We start from the raw sequence: 12,942 nt of genomic DNA, 5'->3' as shown, positions 1-12,942 counted from the left end.
TCACCATTGTCTGTGGAGTTTTAGCCTGAGCTTGGGGGTGATCCATGGTTGCAATTTATGAACCACACGATCTATGGTTGGGTGGAACATGGAGAGCCCATATCTAGTTGGAATTCAATTGCAGATAAGTGTATATTGTGCAGTTTATTATATTCATGCCATGCTTATAATTGTATGTTTTCTTGTTGGAAACCCTAGTTAGGGTTTATTATATATGTATGTGTTCCATTGTGCATGAAATTAATATGGTGTATTTAAACCCCACTTTTCTTGTGCATAAACCCCAATTAGCAAAGTGTGAATTGGTGATGTTCTTATTGGGTTTTACTAAATAGGATTTTTTGAGTTAAATATATTTTGCTATGTATGACTCTGAATTATTACGTAAACCCTAATTACTATGTGAATGTTAATGGCTAAATCATTGTGCTAATTACTCCTTAATTTTACATGTTTTTAATGGATTCAATGTTGTGGTTAATACCTAGGTGACATAATTACAACGAGGTTTGCACATATTTATAGGGTTTTTAGCAGTGAGTTAAGGTTTAATATTTGAAATTAGTATTTACGTGCTTCCACAAGAATTTTTAGGGAATCTTGGTTTCTGGGTTAATAGTGTTGCCTTGTTGGGGGTCAAGGATGTTACATAATTGATGTGGAAGTTCAATGTTCTCACCTCAATCCACGTCATGGCATGCATGACTATTTTTGGCAAGTAGTATCCATAGCCAACTTATCCATATTGTAGTAACCTCTAGTCCTCCCCCTTTCATTCCTCTTGTTTACAAGTCTCCTTCCTCTCTTCATGTCCTTCGCCTTCCCTCCCTTTTCTTTGTCATTAACATCAGCCCCGGTTTGGGGTTTGTGAATCTCTATTAAGTGGTATAACTCTTCTCACTCTCTTTTGGACAATGGATCTAGTCAATACAATTGCAGTTGAAAAGAAAAATGCTTAGCTAGATTGTTTCTTCAACAATAATCACCACATTAAAAATAACACTCTCGTTGTTTTTTTAAGTTGAATCTTAAATTACGCATCTTCTCGTAGTAGTTGGAGGTTGTTCCCCTCCACTAACATTAATTTCTAGAAGTCATATTACTAAGTGGAATGGAAAAATAGAAGAATCATAACAAGTGCATGTGGATAAGGTTTTGAGAATCGAGATAAAGCAATGGATTCAATATTCTTATGTGTTTGTTGCTTTTGTTGCAAGCTTCCATCTCCCTTTTTTTGTTTGATAATATATCTTGTTCCTTTTAGTTGTTGTATTCTTAGGTTATTTTGAGTGTATTGCTTAGATATATCAATGTTTATGCCCATGGTAATGAGATCATTATAAATCAAAAAATCTTGGACAAGTGACCAACAAAAGTGGTCACACCTATCATGAGTACATGAGAGCAAACATGCATGGTACCTTCACCTCAAACCAGCATGACAAAGTAGGGTGAATAACAATGCAACTTCATGATATGGAACTGATGGATCTTAACCCCAAGAGAACGATTAAAAATTGTTTCACCCTGTGCAGAAGTCACATTATTGTATGAATTGGCAAGATGGAAGAATCCTATGAATTTCCAAGTAAAAAAAGTATTGATAATGAAGAGAATCCATATCTTCAATATTGTAGCACATTTGTTTCTTTTCAGTATCGTTTTCATCACCTTTTTGTCTAGATAAAGACCCTATTTGGTTTTACCTAGTCTATGTTCCTAGGTTTTCTAAGGCTTGGTCTCAATACAAGTTAGTGTATTGAACTAAGACCAAATGAAAGTTGATTTAGGAATGGGAAAAACATATTTCTAGGATGAAGTATGAGGCTTTGTTTCAAGATATGTTAGTGTGTGAATTAAGGCCCAACTAAATTTGATTGAAGAATGCTAGAAATATGTAGGATAAGGGCTAAAAGGAGTTTATGGAATGAGGTCAAAGTTGGAGCATTCCTTCCTAGCCTTCTAGGAGGCCAATTTTTTTATGTTCGTTATATTTCCTAACTATGATAATTTCTTGTCAAATGTGCATTCCTATATGATAAAATGATGGAAGAAGTTCGTGATTCTTTTGGCTCTTTCATAAAAACATGAAGCAACCATATATAAAGTTGTAGATATTATCGGGCTAATACGGAAAATATGCCATGTTTTAATGATAATGTTGAGATCGAAATACACAAGTAAGAAACCCACACTCTCCAATGGCACAAAGTGCTTAGTACCCATCCCAATTGTAGATGAAAATTGGTATGGTCATAACTTGGATTGTAAAAGTGCTTAGTACCCCTCCCAATTGTAGATGAAATTTGGTATTGTCATAACTTGGATTGAAAAAGTGGTTAGTACCCCTCCCAATCGTAGATGAAAACTAGTATGGTCATAACTTGGATTGAATTTTTTTTTTGGTTTTGTCCATTTCTACAAACTCTACTCAATTATGAAGCAACAATATAGAAAGTTATAGATATTATGGAGCTAAAAAGACAAATGTCTCATGCTTTATGAAGCAACAATATTTGTAGATATTATGGGGCTAAAAAGACACCCGTCTCATGTTTTAATGAAAAATTTGAGACTGAAATACAAACGTAAGAAACCCACACTCTCCAGTGGCACAAAGTGCTTACTACCCGTCATAATTGTAGATGAAAACTAGTATGTCAAAACTTGGATAATTTTTTTTGTTTTGTTTCATCCATATTTACAAATTATACTCAATAAGAAGAAAGTTTTTCTTATACTTGAAGATTGCAATTACCTTCCTTTATCAATATTTCTTGTAATAAATTTACATGTACACACATGACATAAGAATAAACAAAAGAATTCATTTAAAACAAATTGAAACCATTAAATTATGTAACAACAAACTAGTGAACTCCCTCATACATATCTCTTTCATATTTTCCCATTACATCTATTGAATCTTCATCAATGGTAAATCCATAATATGTGTTGTTAAGACTTGTGTTAATTTTTCCCCTCATAGAACCCAAAATAAAAACCATGAGAAAAGGTATATAAAAATAAAATAAAATAAATGAAAATATATTAATTAAAAAAAGAAGAAGCAAACATGAAAAACAATCTGCAAAACTACAATTTAGCATGGACTTGCTCACAAATGTAAAAATATAACAATCGTAGTTGTACAAAAACAAAGAAACAAGAAATAACAAAATATAACAACAACAATAGAAAAAAAATGAAAATAACAAAAACTAAACAAAGAAAAATAGTAGACAATTTCTTCATTACAATCTCAAAAATTTTCCATGACCATCTTGCACATTAAAGAATAAAAGAGTATTAAATACAGACCATAAAATCTTATGAAAAATACTAGATATGCGTCAAGTATAGTTTGACAAATATAAAACAAAGACAAATATGAGAATTTCATAGCAGGTAGGTTGTATTTTCACCAAAAGAGAACTCACCTTTGCTACTACCTCTTCACTATAATATAGTGTTTCTACATAGATATTTCAATAGTTTCATCAATTATTGTCCATGTTACTTTCCCTACATTGCATTGCACTCAATATTTAAATAAACAACAAATAAATTAAGGTGCCTATAACTTAAATAAGACTAGAATTTGTATTTACCAAATTCTCTTGTATATTCATGTTACTCATTTTACCTGGACTTACCATTGATGTGAGCTCACTCTCAATAGTTGACTTCTTTATTGTTTCATATGTGCTCTTTCTTTGCATCCTTGGTATTACATGGATTTATATTTGGTGTTTAACCTGCAATATAATCAAACTTGGGCTATTATGAAGAAAATAACTCTAACAAATATATGGTGGATGTGTCCCTAAAGAGGTCTGAAAATTTGATTTTCTAAAAAGCATATGCACTTCTTAATATGACATCTTGCATATGTTGGTGACGTTTGATATGGTCTTTTTACCCGACTAAACTTGGATAATATTCTTATATAAAGACTTTAATTTATTATCCACACCTTGAGGAGAGTTGGTGTCATTTGAAGTGGATGTTGACTTGGTTTATTCATATAGATCTAGCATTTGATTGCCAACCTCTGCACACAAATTAAAAATTGTAGTGAGTAGATGCCCACATGTCACAAATTGACAAGTCACTTACAATAGTGAATCCCCTACTTTCAAATATATCTCGCCTAACAACAATTTTTGTATAAGAAATAAAAGAACATATATAAATATGATGACATTATGAAAAGTTTGAGCATATTATAATTATAAACACTCTACAAAAACACCAAATTAGATCAGAGCAGATAAGATAACCCTCATGCTAGTGAGGAGTCACATCAAAATCCCCCCACCAAGGCCTCTATCCATCTAATGACAGTTTAATCTTAAAAAGTTTAGCAACAAGAAAGATAACTCCAACAACAATATGTTAAAGGCTTGCACTAGAGGTAGAGGGTTGTAACCCATGTACCACATTAAACAATTTTATTATTTTTGAAAATGTTATGAAACCAACTCACAAAAAGATATAAAAGAGAGATCAACGTCTTCAAAATAAGCCTCTTCGAGGGGGCAACCTCCTTTACATTACACAAATGAATAATTCTTGGATGATACAAATGAAAAGACCTCCTTACTATGTATAGGAGTCTAAGGGGTCATAATATAGTCAGAGCTAACATAACAATAATAATATAAGGGCACAATAATAACAATAGTGGGCTTCTATGGGGCACAATAATAACAATATGGGGACTACATGGGCACAAAAATATAATAAGGGGGTTGTACTAATAACAATAAGGGGTTACACTATTAGTATAGCGACCTAACATGCCCCTCTCCTTCAAAAAGTGGTGTCCTCAACGCTTGAGTAGTTCTTGATGCTTCTGTATAAAATTCTTGTCCTCCCATGTGGAATATTCAGTGGGTAATTTCTTCCACTTGATGAGATACTTTGAAATTGATCGATTTCATAGCTATCGAGTTCTTGTTTCTGTGACTGCTCCAGGGTCCAATATGATTTTTCCTTCCTCGTCAAGTTCTGGAAATATTGTTTGAACTAGGACCTTCTACAACTTTTGAATGAGTGGCCACACTTCTTCATCCTTCTTCCATTCATCCCTTTCTTCATTTATCCAATCTGGTTGGGTAATAGAAATAGCACAAAACAATGCTTCCACAACCTTATCCTTTCTTGAGAGTGCATCTGCCACAACATTTTTCTTCCTTTTTGTGGAGATGATTTCAAAGTCATAACCCAACATCTTTGTGACCCATTTTTGTTGCTCTTTTTATCCTCATAATGTGCTATCATTTCCTCCGTGAAAATTGACCACATGACAAGTGGTTTACGAGAACAAAGCCCTTTATACCATAAAAATTGATTTGATTCTAAATAATTAGATGCAATACACACCTTTTGTAACAGTGGTACACCATGTAGATCAAAATATTTCTCCATCTGTAGTATCCAATTTACTGAAACCTTGCCATCAAACTTCCTCATCTTACCTTTTCTTGATTTTAGGAGCTCGACATTGAAATGACTATAACTATGTAATTTCAGATTTTCCAGTTCTGAAATCACGACCTACAGTAGTCCTCTACATCCTCTTTCCAATGCCACCAGTTTGATCAAAATTGGATTCTCCAAGAAAGAGTTATGCACAATCTCCCAAGATGGCTTGATTATTACCTTCTTAGAAGAGCAAACTTGTATGAAGTGCCACGTGTCACTTTTTGGACCTTGGAATCTGGAAACTATAAACAAGAAACTAAAGACTGTCCTCTTTCTGTAAGTTCTTACGAAATTTCAATCTGATGCTCAGGGAGAAAGTTATGATGATTTTCCCAAGGTCACTTGTTTAAGATGTAATCTGGGAGTCTGAAAAAACCCTAAATTCCTCAGACATATATCCTAAAATATAGCGAGACAATATCTGAAATTCGGATGCGAGCTTTAGTATGATTTCAACTCAAATTCTTTTTTTAGCTTCTGAAACGTCACAGAAAATTTTTTTTTATAGTGAAAATGCCATGATGGCCTGTTTGGAGCAGCGAAAACCCTAGAATCCAAAGCTCTGATAACAAATGTTATGAAACCAGCTCACAAAAATATATAAAAGAGAGATCAACGCCTTCAAAATAAGCCTCTTCGAGGGGGAAACCTCCTTTACATTACACAAATGAATAATTCTTGGATGATACAAATGACAAGACCTCATTTCTATATATAGGAGTCTAAGGGGTCATAATATAATTAGAGCCGACATAACAATAATAATGTAAGGGCACAATAATAACAATAGTGGTCTTCTATGGGGCACAATAATAAAAATATGGGGACTACATGGGCAAAACAATATAATAAGGGGGTGTACTAGTAACAATAAGGGGTTACACTAGTAGTATAGGGACCTAACAGAAAATCCATAGATGTGTGCAATCCAAAAAGCATAAAATATTGCAGAACAAAGATGTAGAGACTAGAACCCTCACCCGTTACTTAAACTTCCATGCTACTTATTCTAAATAATTTTCTTAAACATTAAAAATCTTAATTTGAGAAACACGATATTCATATGGATGTTGCACAATGAAAGCAAATTTATTTTGCATGAGTAACATCTGTGGAAAAAAGAACTTGCTCTACCATGAGTAACACCTAGTTATGTTATTCATGTCACTATTGAAAACCAAATTTAAATATCATAAATCAAGTTTCATAAATAAAAACCAAGAATGCTACATAAACATTGAATCCGTAAACTACATCCAAAATGTTAGATCCTTAAAATTCATTAGAAAAAAAAGACATAAAACATGCTTCAACATCAAGTTTTACATTTTTCTAACCCATGCCTTCTCTATAACATGTTTGGAAATAGTTGGTTTCCTCTTTTGCCAAATGTCCTAAGCTAACATTGTGACATCTCAAAGAAGCGCGTAAGTTTCTTCTCTCTTACCAAAAAGGAAAATATATGTAGTCACAATAATCTACACAGGGAAATAAACATAACTAATCATCAAAATGTTGTATTTACAACATTTGGACTCATCGCAATATGCATCCCCAACAATATACTAAATTGGACCAAAAAAGTAAAACAATACTAAAAATGTGAAAGTTGAGCATTGGATTCTTGGGCATGAAGTCATCCATCAAAGGATTAAGGCCAATTCTCCCTCAACATAAAACATGCCTAACAATATTGTAAATAGCATTCAACATATTATTTATTTTTTTACAGTTGTTGTTTAGTAACTATAGTACACATTGACTCAACCCTAAAACAATTGACCGGTCAAGCTTGGTCAAACTTACAAATAACAAACAAATTTGACTACACTTTCAAGTACTTGACAAGTTTTCCAAGTGGGATCCAAATATTCACCCAACAAACAATAAGAAAAAAAATCAAAATAGAACCTTCATTCTCCATTATTATCGGTTCTGATTTTTTTTCCAGACAGGGTTTTCTACATAAAGTTGTATTTGTATTTATGCAGCCAGTTTGGACATATTTTTTAGTATTTGATGAATGTATAGCAGGGTAAAACCAGGCATCTTGTTCTTGGCATTAGAAATCAAATGGATAGGAAAATAACTAAAGATCTGTAGTGGAGATAACACCATGTTTATGATAATTCCACCTACCATTCCCACACAATTTTTATTTATTTCATCAATGCAAAATTTTCATCGACTTCTTAGGAATTTTTTGGATTTTCTGTTGAATGAGTTATTCTCATAAAATTCTTTCTCTCCCTCTCTCCCCTTACTGTACTTAGGTATTTACAATAGAGCTAGACAAATATATATAGATAAAGACTACAAAAATTCTTCAAGGAAGGGAATTTGTCTAGCTCTATTGTAAATACCTGAGTGCAATAAGGTGGATAGTACTATGAAAATTGTTTGATGAAGGGATTTTGTCTAGCCTTATTGTAAATATTTGAGTGCAATAAGGTGGAATGTAATGTTTACAACAAACAACCATTTGAAGTACTACTCGACAATAAAATCCATATCATTTTTAAAACGTTGACCAAATGAGAATATAAGAATTAACCATCATCAAAATGGAAAATTTAGGAGCCATTGAAGTTGAAAAGTGAGAAACTAAAACTATGGTTGAATTTGGACAAGGCTCATTTTTTGCATTTAGTCCACCTCCTGGAGATGAAACCACTTCTCCCCCTTTAATAACAATGTATTTTTTAAGCATGGTTTCTTTTGCTTCACATATTACACCTAGGGGTTGAATCTTAACCTAGCCTAAAGATCATAGGAAGGGTGAACTTGAGAAAGTGATAGGGATATTTTGGTCTCATTTGGACCTATCTTTCTATGTTGCTAGATACCATATTGGTAGGATACTATTGAGGTTATCATTGTTTGTTGCTTAAATTTCAAAATTCTAAGATTTAAAGTTATTAAGGGTTTGATTTTGGTTGAGGTTGTCCGAGTTGTGAGAAAATCACTTGCACAATATTTTTCTTCAGAATAGACAGTTTTGCAATATTATGACGGAGGGATAAAATGATGTCAAACATAAAATATATATCAGAGTTCATGGTACTATCACATTCTTGAAAAGCCATCCACAAGAAAATAGTCATAGAATACATTAAATGCTTCAAAATGTATAACCAACAAGAACATATTTCTTAGGAGTAGATGTCACAAAAAAATAACCTTATGGTTCTTAAGAGAAGTAAATACAAGAAGTTTGCATAATTTATCAAGTCCTTTGTGGGGAAGAGACAACTTGAATTTATAAGTTATGCAGTAGCTTATGATTGACAATACAAGGTGTTTTTGCACATCTTAGTTTTGTCTAGTATTACAGGGAAAGTTCGTAAATGTTTCAAAGTTTTCTAAAGTGTTTTCCTATAGACCAAACATCAATAAGAAGCCTTTACCATCAATATTCTTAAATCCCAGAGAGAAAGGAGCCAGGTCATACAATTTTCCAGGGAATAACACTAGAGGAAATGGTATGGGGGATTGTAAAACCTATATTGGTAAAGGAAATGCTACTAAACAATTTTTCAATTGTTCCAATTGGTTCCAGCTAGACTCTAAAATATATGTGAACCTTAGTGGAGAAATTGGTTATTAAACAAGCTACATGGTTTTTTTTAATGATAATTATAATTTTTAATAAACTTAAAATTCCATAGAAATATTTTATATATTTGTATATAATTATTTATTTAAAATTATAATGTTTATTAAAAAATTATTGGGCTTATAGCCCAATCTCTATGTTTATTCCAACACCATAGTTAACCAAAGGTTGAAATTCACTGAATATAATCTTAGCTCAACATCAAGTTAACATCTAACACAAGTGTTGAGCCAAGGGAAGAGCCCACAAGGGGCATAGTACTCAAAACATCGGTAATGTATCCAACTGGTGGTGTATATAAATTCCATGGAGTTTTGAACCTCCCAATTGCTTAGTACCCCTCCCAATCGTAGATGAAAACTAGTATGGTCATAACTTGGATTGAAAATTTTGTTTTGTTTTGTCCATAAAGTTGTAGATATCATCGAACTAAAAATACAAATGTATCATGTTTTATGAAGCAACAATATAGAAAATTGTAGATATTACGAGGCTAGAAAGGCAAATGTCTCATGTTTTGATGAAAATGTTGAGACTGAAACACAAATGTAAGAAACCCACACTCTCTAGTGGCACAAAGTGCTTACTACCCTCATAATTGTAGATGAAATCTAGTATGTCAAAACTTGGATAATTTTTTTTGATTTGTTTCATCCATATTTACAAACTCTACTCAATAAGAAGAAAGTTTTTCTTATGCTTGAAGATTTCAATTACCTTCCTTTATCAGTATTTCTTGTAAAAAATTTACATGTACAAACATGACATAAGAATAAACAAAAGAATTCAATTAAAACAAAGTGGAACCATTAAATTATGTAACAACAAACTAGTGAACTCCCTCATACACACCTCTTTCATATTTTCCCATTACATCTGTTGAATCTTCATCAATGCTAAGTCCATAATAAGTGTTGTTAAGACTTTCCTTAATTTTTCCACTCATAGAACCCAAAATAAAAAGCATGAAAAAAGGTATATAAAAATAAAATAAAATAAATGAAAATATATTAATTAAAAAAAGAAGAAGCAAACATGAAAAACAAAATGCAAAACCACAATTTAGCATGGCCTTGCTCACAAATGTAAAAATATAACAAACATAATTGTACAAAAACAAAGGAACAAGCAATAACAAAATATAGCAACAAAAATTGAAAACATAAATGAAAATAACAAAAACAAAACAAAGAGAAATAATAGACAAATTCTTCATTACAATCTCAAAAATTGTCCATGGCTATCCTGCACCTTAAATAATAAAAGATTATTAAATAGAGACCATAAAATCTTATGAAAAATATTAAATACACACCAAATATTTTTGAGAAATATAAAACAAAGACCAAAATGAGAATTTCATAGCAGGTAGCATGTATTTTGCACCCAAAGAGAACCCACCTTTGCTACAACCTCTTCACTATAGTATAGTGTTTCTACATAGATATTTTAATAGTTTCATCAATTATCCTCCATGCTACTTTCCCTACATTGCGCTGCACTCAATATTTAAATAAACAACAAATAAATTAAGATGCCTCTAACTTAAATAAGACTAGAATTTGTATTGACCAAATGCTCTTGTATATCCATGTTACTCCTTTTACCCGGACTTACCATTGACGTTAGCTCACTCTCAATAGTTGAGTTATTTATTGTTTCATATGTGCTCTTTCTTTGCATCCTTGGCATTACATGGATTTATATTTGGTGTTTAACCTGCAATATCATCAAACTCAGGCTATTATGAAGAAAATAACTCTAACAAATATATGGTGGATGTTTCCCTAAAAATTCTGAAAATTTGCTTTTCTAAAAAGCATATGCACTTCTTAATACGGCATCTTGCATATGTCAGTGACATTTGATATGGTATTTTCACCTGACTAGACTTGGATAATATTCTCATGTAAAGACTTTAATTTATTATCCACACCTTGAGGAGAGTTGATGTCATTTGAAGTGGATGTTGAATTGGTTTATTCATATAGATCTAGCATTTGATTGCCAACCTCTGCACATAAATTCACAATTGTAGTGAGTAGATTCCTACATGTCACAAATTGACAAGTCACTTACAATAGTGAGTCCCCTACTTTCGAATATATCTCACCTAGCAACAATTGGTGTATAAACAATCAAAGAACATATGTAATATGATGACATTATGAAAAATTTGAGCATATTATAATTCTAAACACTCTACAGAAACACAAAATTAGATTATAGCAGATAAACTAACCCTCACGCTGGTGAGGAGTCACATCAAAATCCCCCCAAAAATGTCTTTGTCCATCTAATGGCAGTTTAACCTTAAAAAATTTATCAGCAAGAAAGATAACTCCAACAACAATATGTTAAAGGCTTGCACTAGTGATAGAGGGTTTTAATCCATGTAACACATTAAACAATTTTAGTCTTGTTGAAAATCCATAGATGTGTGAAATCCAAAAAGCATAAAATAGTGAAGAACAAAGATGTAGAGACTAGAACCCTCACCTATTTCTTAAAATTACATGCTACTTGTGCTAAAGAATTTTCTTAAACATCAAAATATTAATTTGAGAAACAAGATTTTCGTATGGATGTTGGACAATAAACGAAAAGGACGAAGGCCAATGGGGAAAGAAGAACTTTATTTTCCATGAGTAACACCTGTGGAAAAAATAACTTGCTCTACCATGAGTAACACCTAGTTATGTTATTTACGGCACTATTGAAAATGAAATTTAAATATCATAAATCAAGTTTCATAAATACAAACCAAGAATGCTACATAAACACTGAATCCGTAAAATACAAACAAAATGTTAGATCCTTAAACTCCATTAGAAAAAAAGGACATAAAACATGCTTCAACATCAAGTTTTACATTGTTCTAACCCATGCCTTTTCTGTAACATGTTTGGTAACAGTTGGTTTCCTCTTTTGCCAAATTTCCTAAGCTAAAATTGTGGCATCTCAAAGCACATAAGTTTCTTCTCTCTTACCAGAAAGGTAAATATATGCAGTCACAATAGTCTACACAGGGAAATAAACATAACTAATCATAAAAATGTTGTATTTACAACATTTGGACTGATCACAATATGCATCCCCACCAATATACTAAATTGAACCAAAAAAATAAAACAATTCTCAAAAATGTGAAAGTTGAGCATTGGATTCTTGGGCATGGAGTCATGCATCAAAGGATTAAGGAAAATTCTCCCTCAACATAAAACCTGCCTAACAATATTGAAAATAACATTCAACGTATTAATTGTTTTTTTTACAGTTGTTGGTTAGTAACTATAGTACTCATTGACTCAACCCTAAAATAATTGACCGATCAAGCTTGGTCAAACTTTCAAATAAAAAACAAATTTGACTACACTTTCAAATACTTGAGAATTTTTTCAATATTCACCATGTGGGATTGAAATATTTACCCAACAAACAATAAGAAAAAAAATTCGAAATAGAACCTTCGTTCTCCATTATTATCGGTTTTGATTTTTTTTCCAGACAAGGTTTTCTACATAAAGTTTTGTATTTTTGCAGCTAGTTTGGACATATTTTTTAGGATTTGATGAATGTATAGCAGGGTAAAACCAGGAATGCTCTTTTTGGCATTAGAAATCAAATGTATAGGAAAATAACTAAATATTTGTAGTGGAGAGCACACCATGTTTATGATAATTCCACCTACTATTCCCACACAATTTTTCTTTATTTCACCAATGCAAAATTATGCAAAATTTTCATCGAATTCTTGGGAATTTTTTTTGGATTTTCTGTTGAATGAGTTTTTCTCATAAAATTTATTCTCTCTCTCTCTCCCTATTGTAAATACC

This window comes from Pinus tabuliformis, chromosome 8, assembly GCF_031772625.1.
Source record: "Pinus tabuliformis cultivar Carrire ecotype Pingquan chromosome 8, CPIR1, whole genome shotgun sequence".
NCBI lineage: Eukaryota > Viridiplantae > Streptophyta > Pinopsida > Pinales > Pinaceae > Pinus > Pinus tabuliformis.
This window is presented reverse-complemented; position numbering follows the sequence as displayed.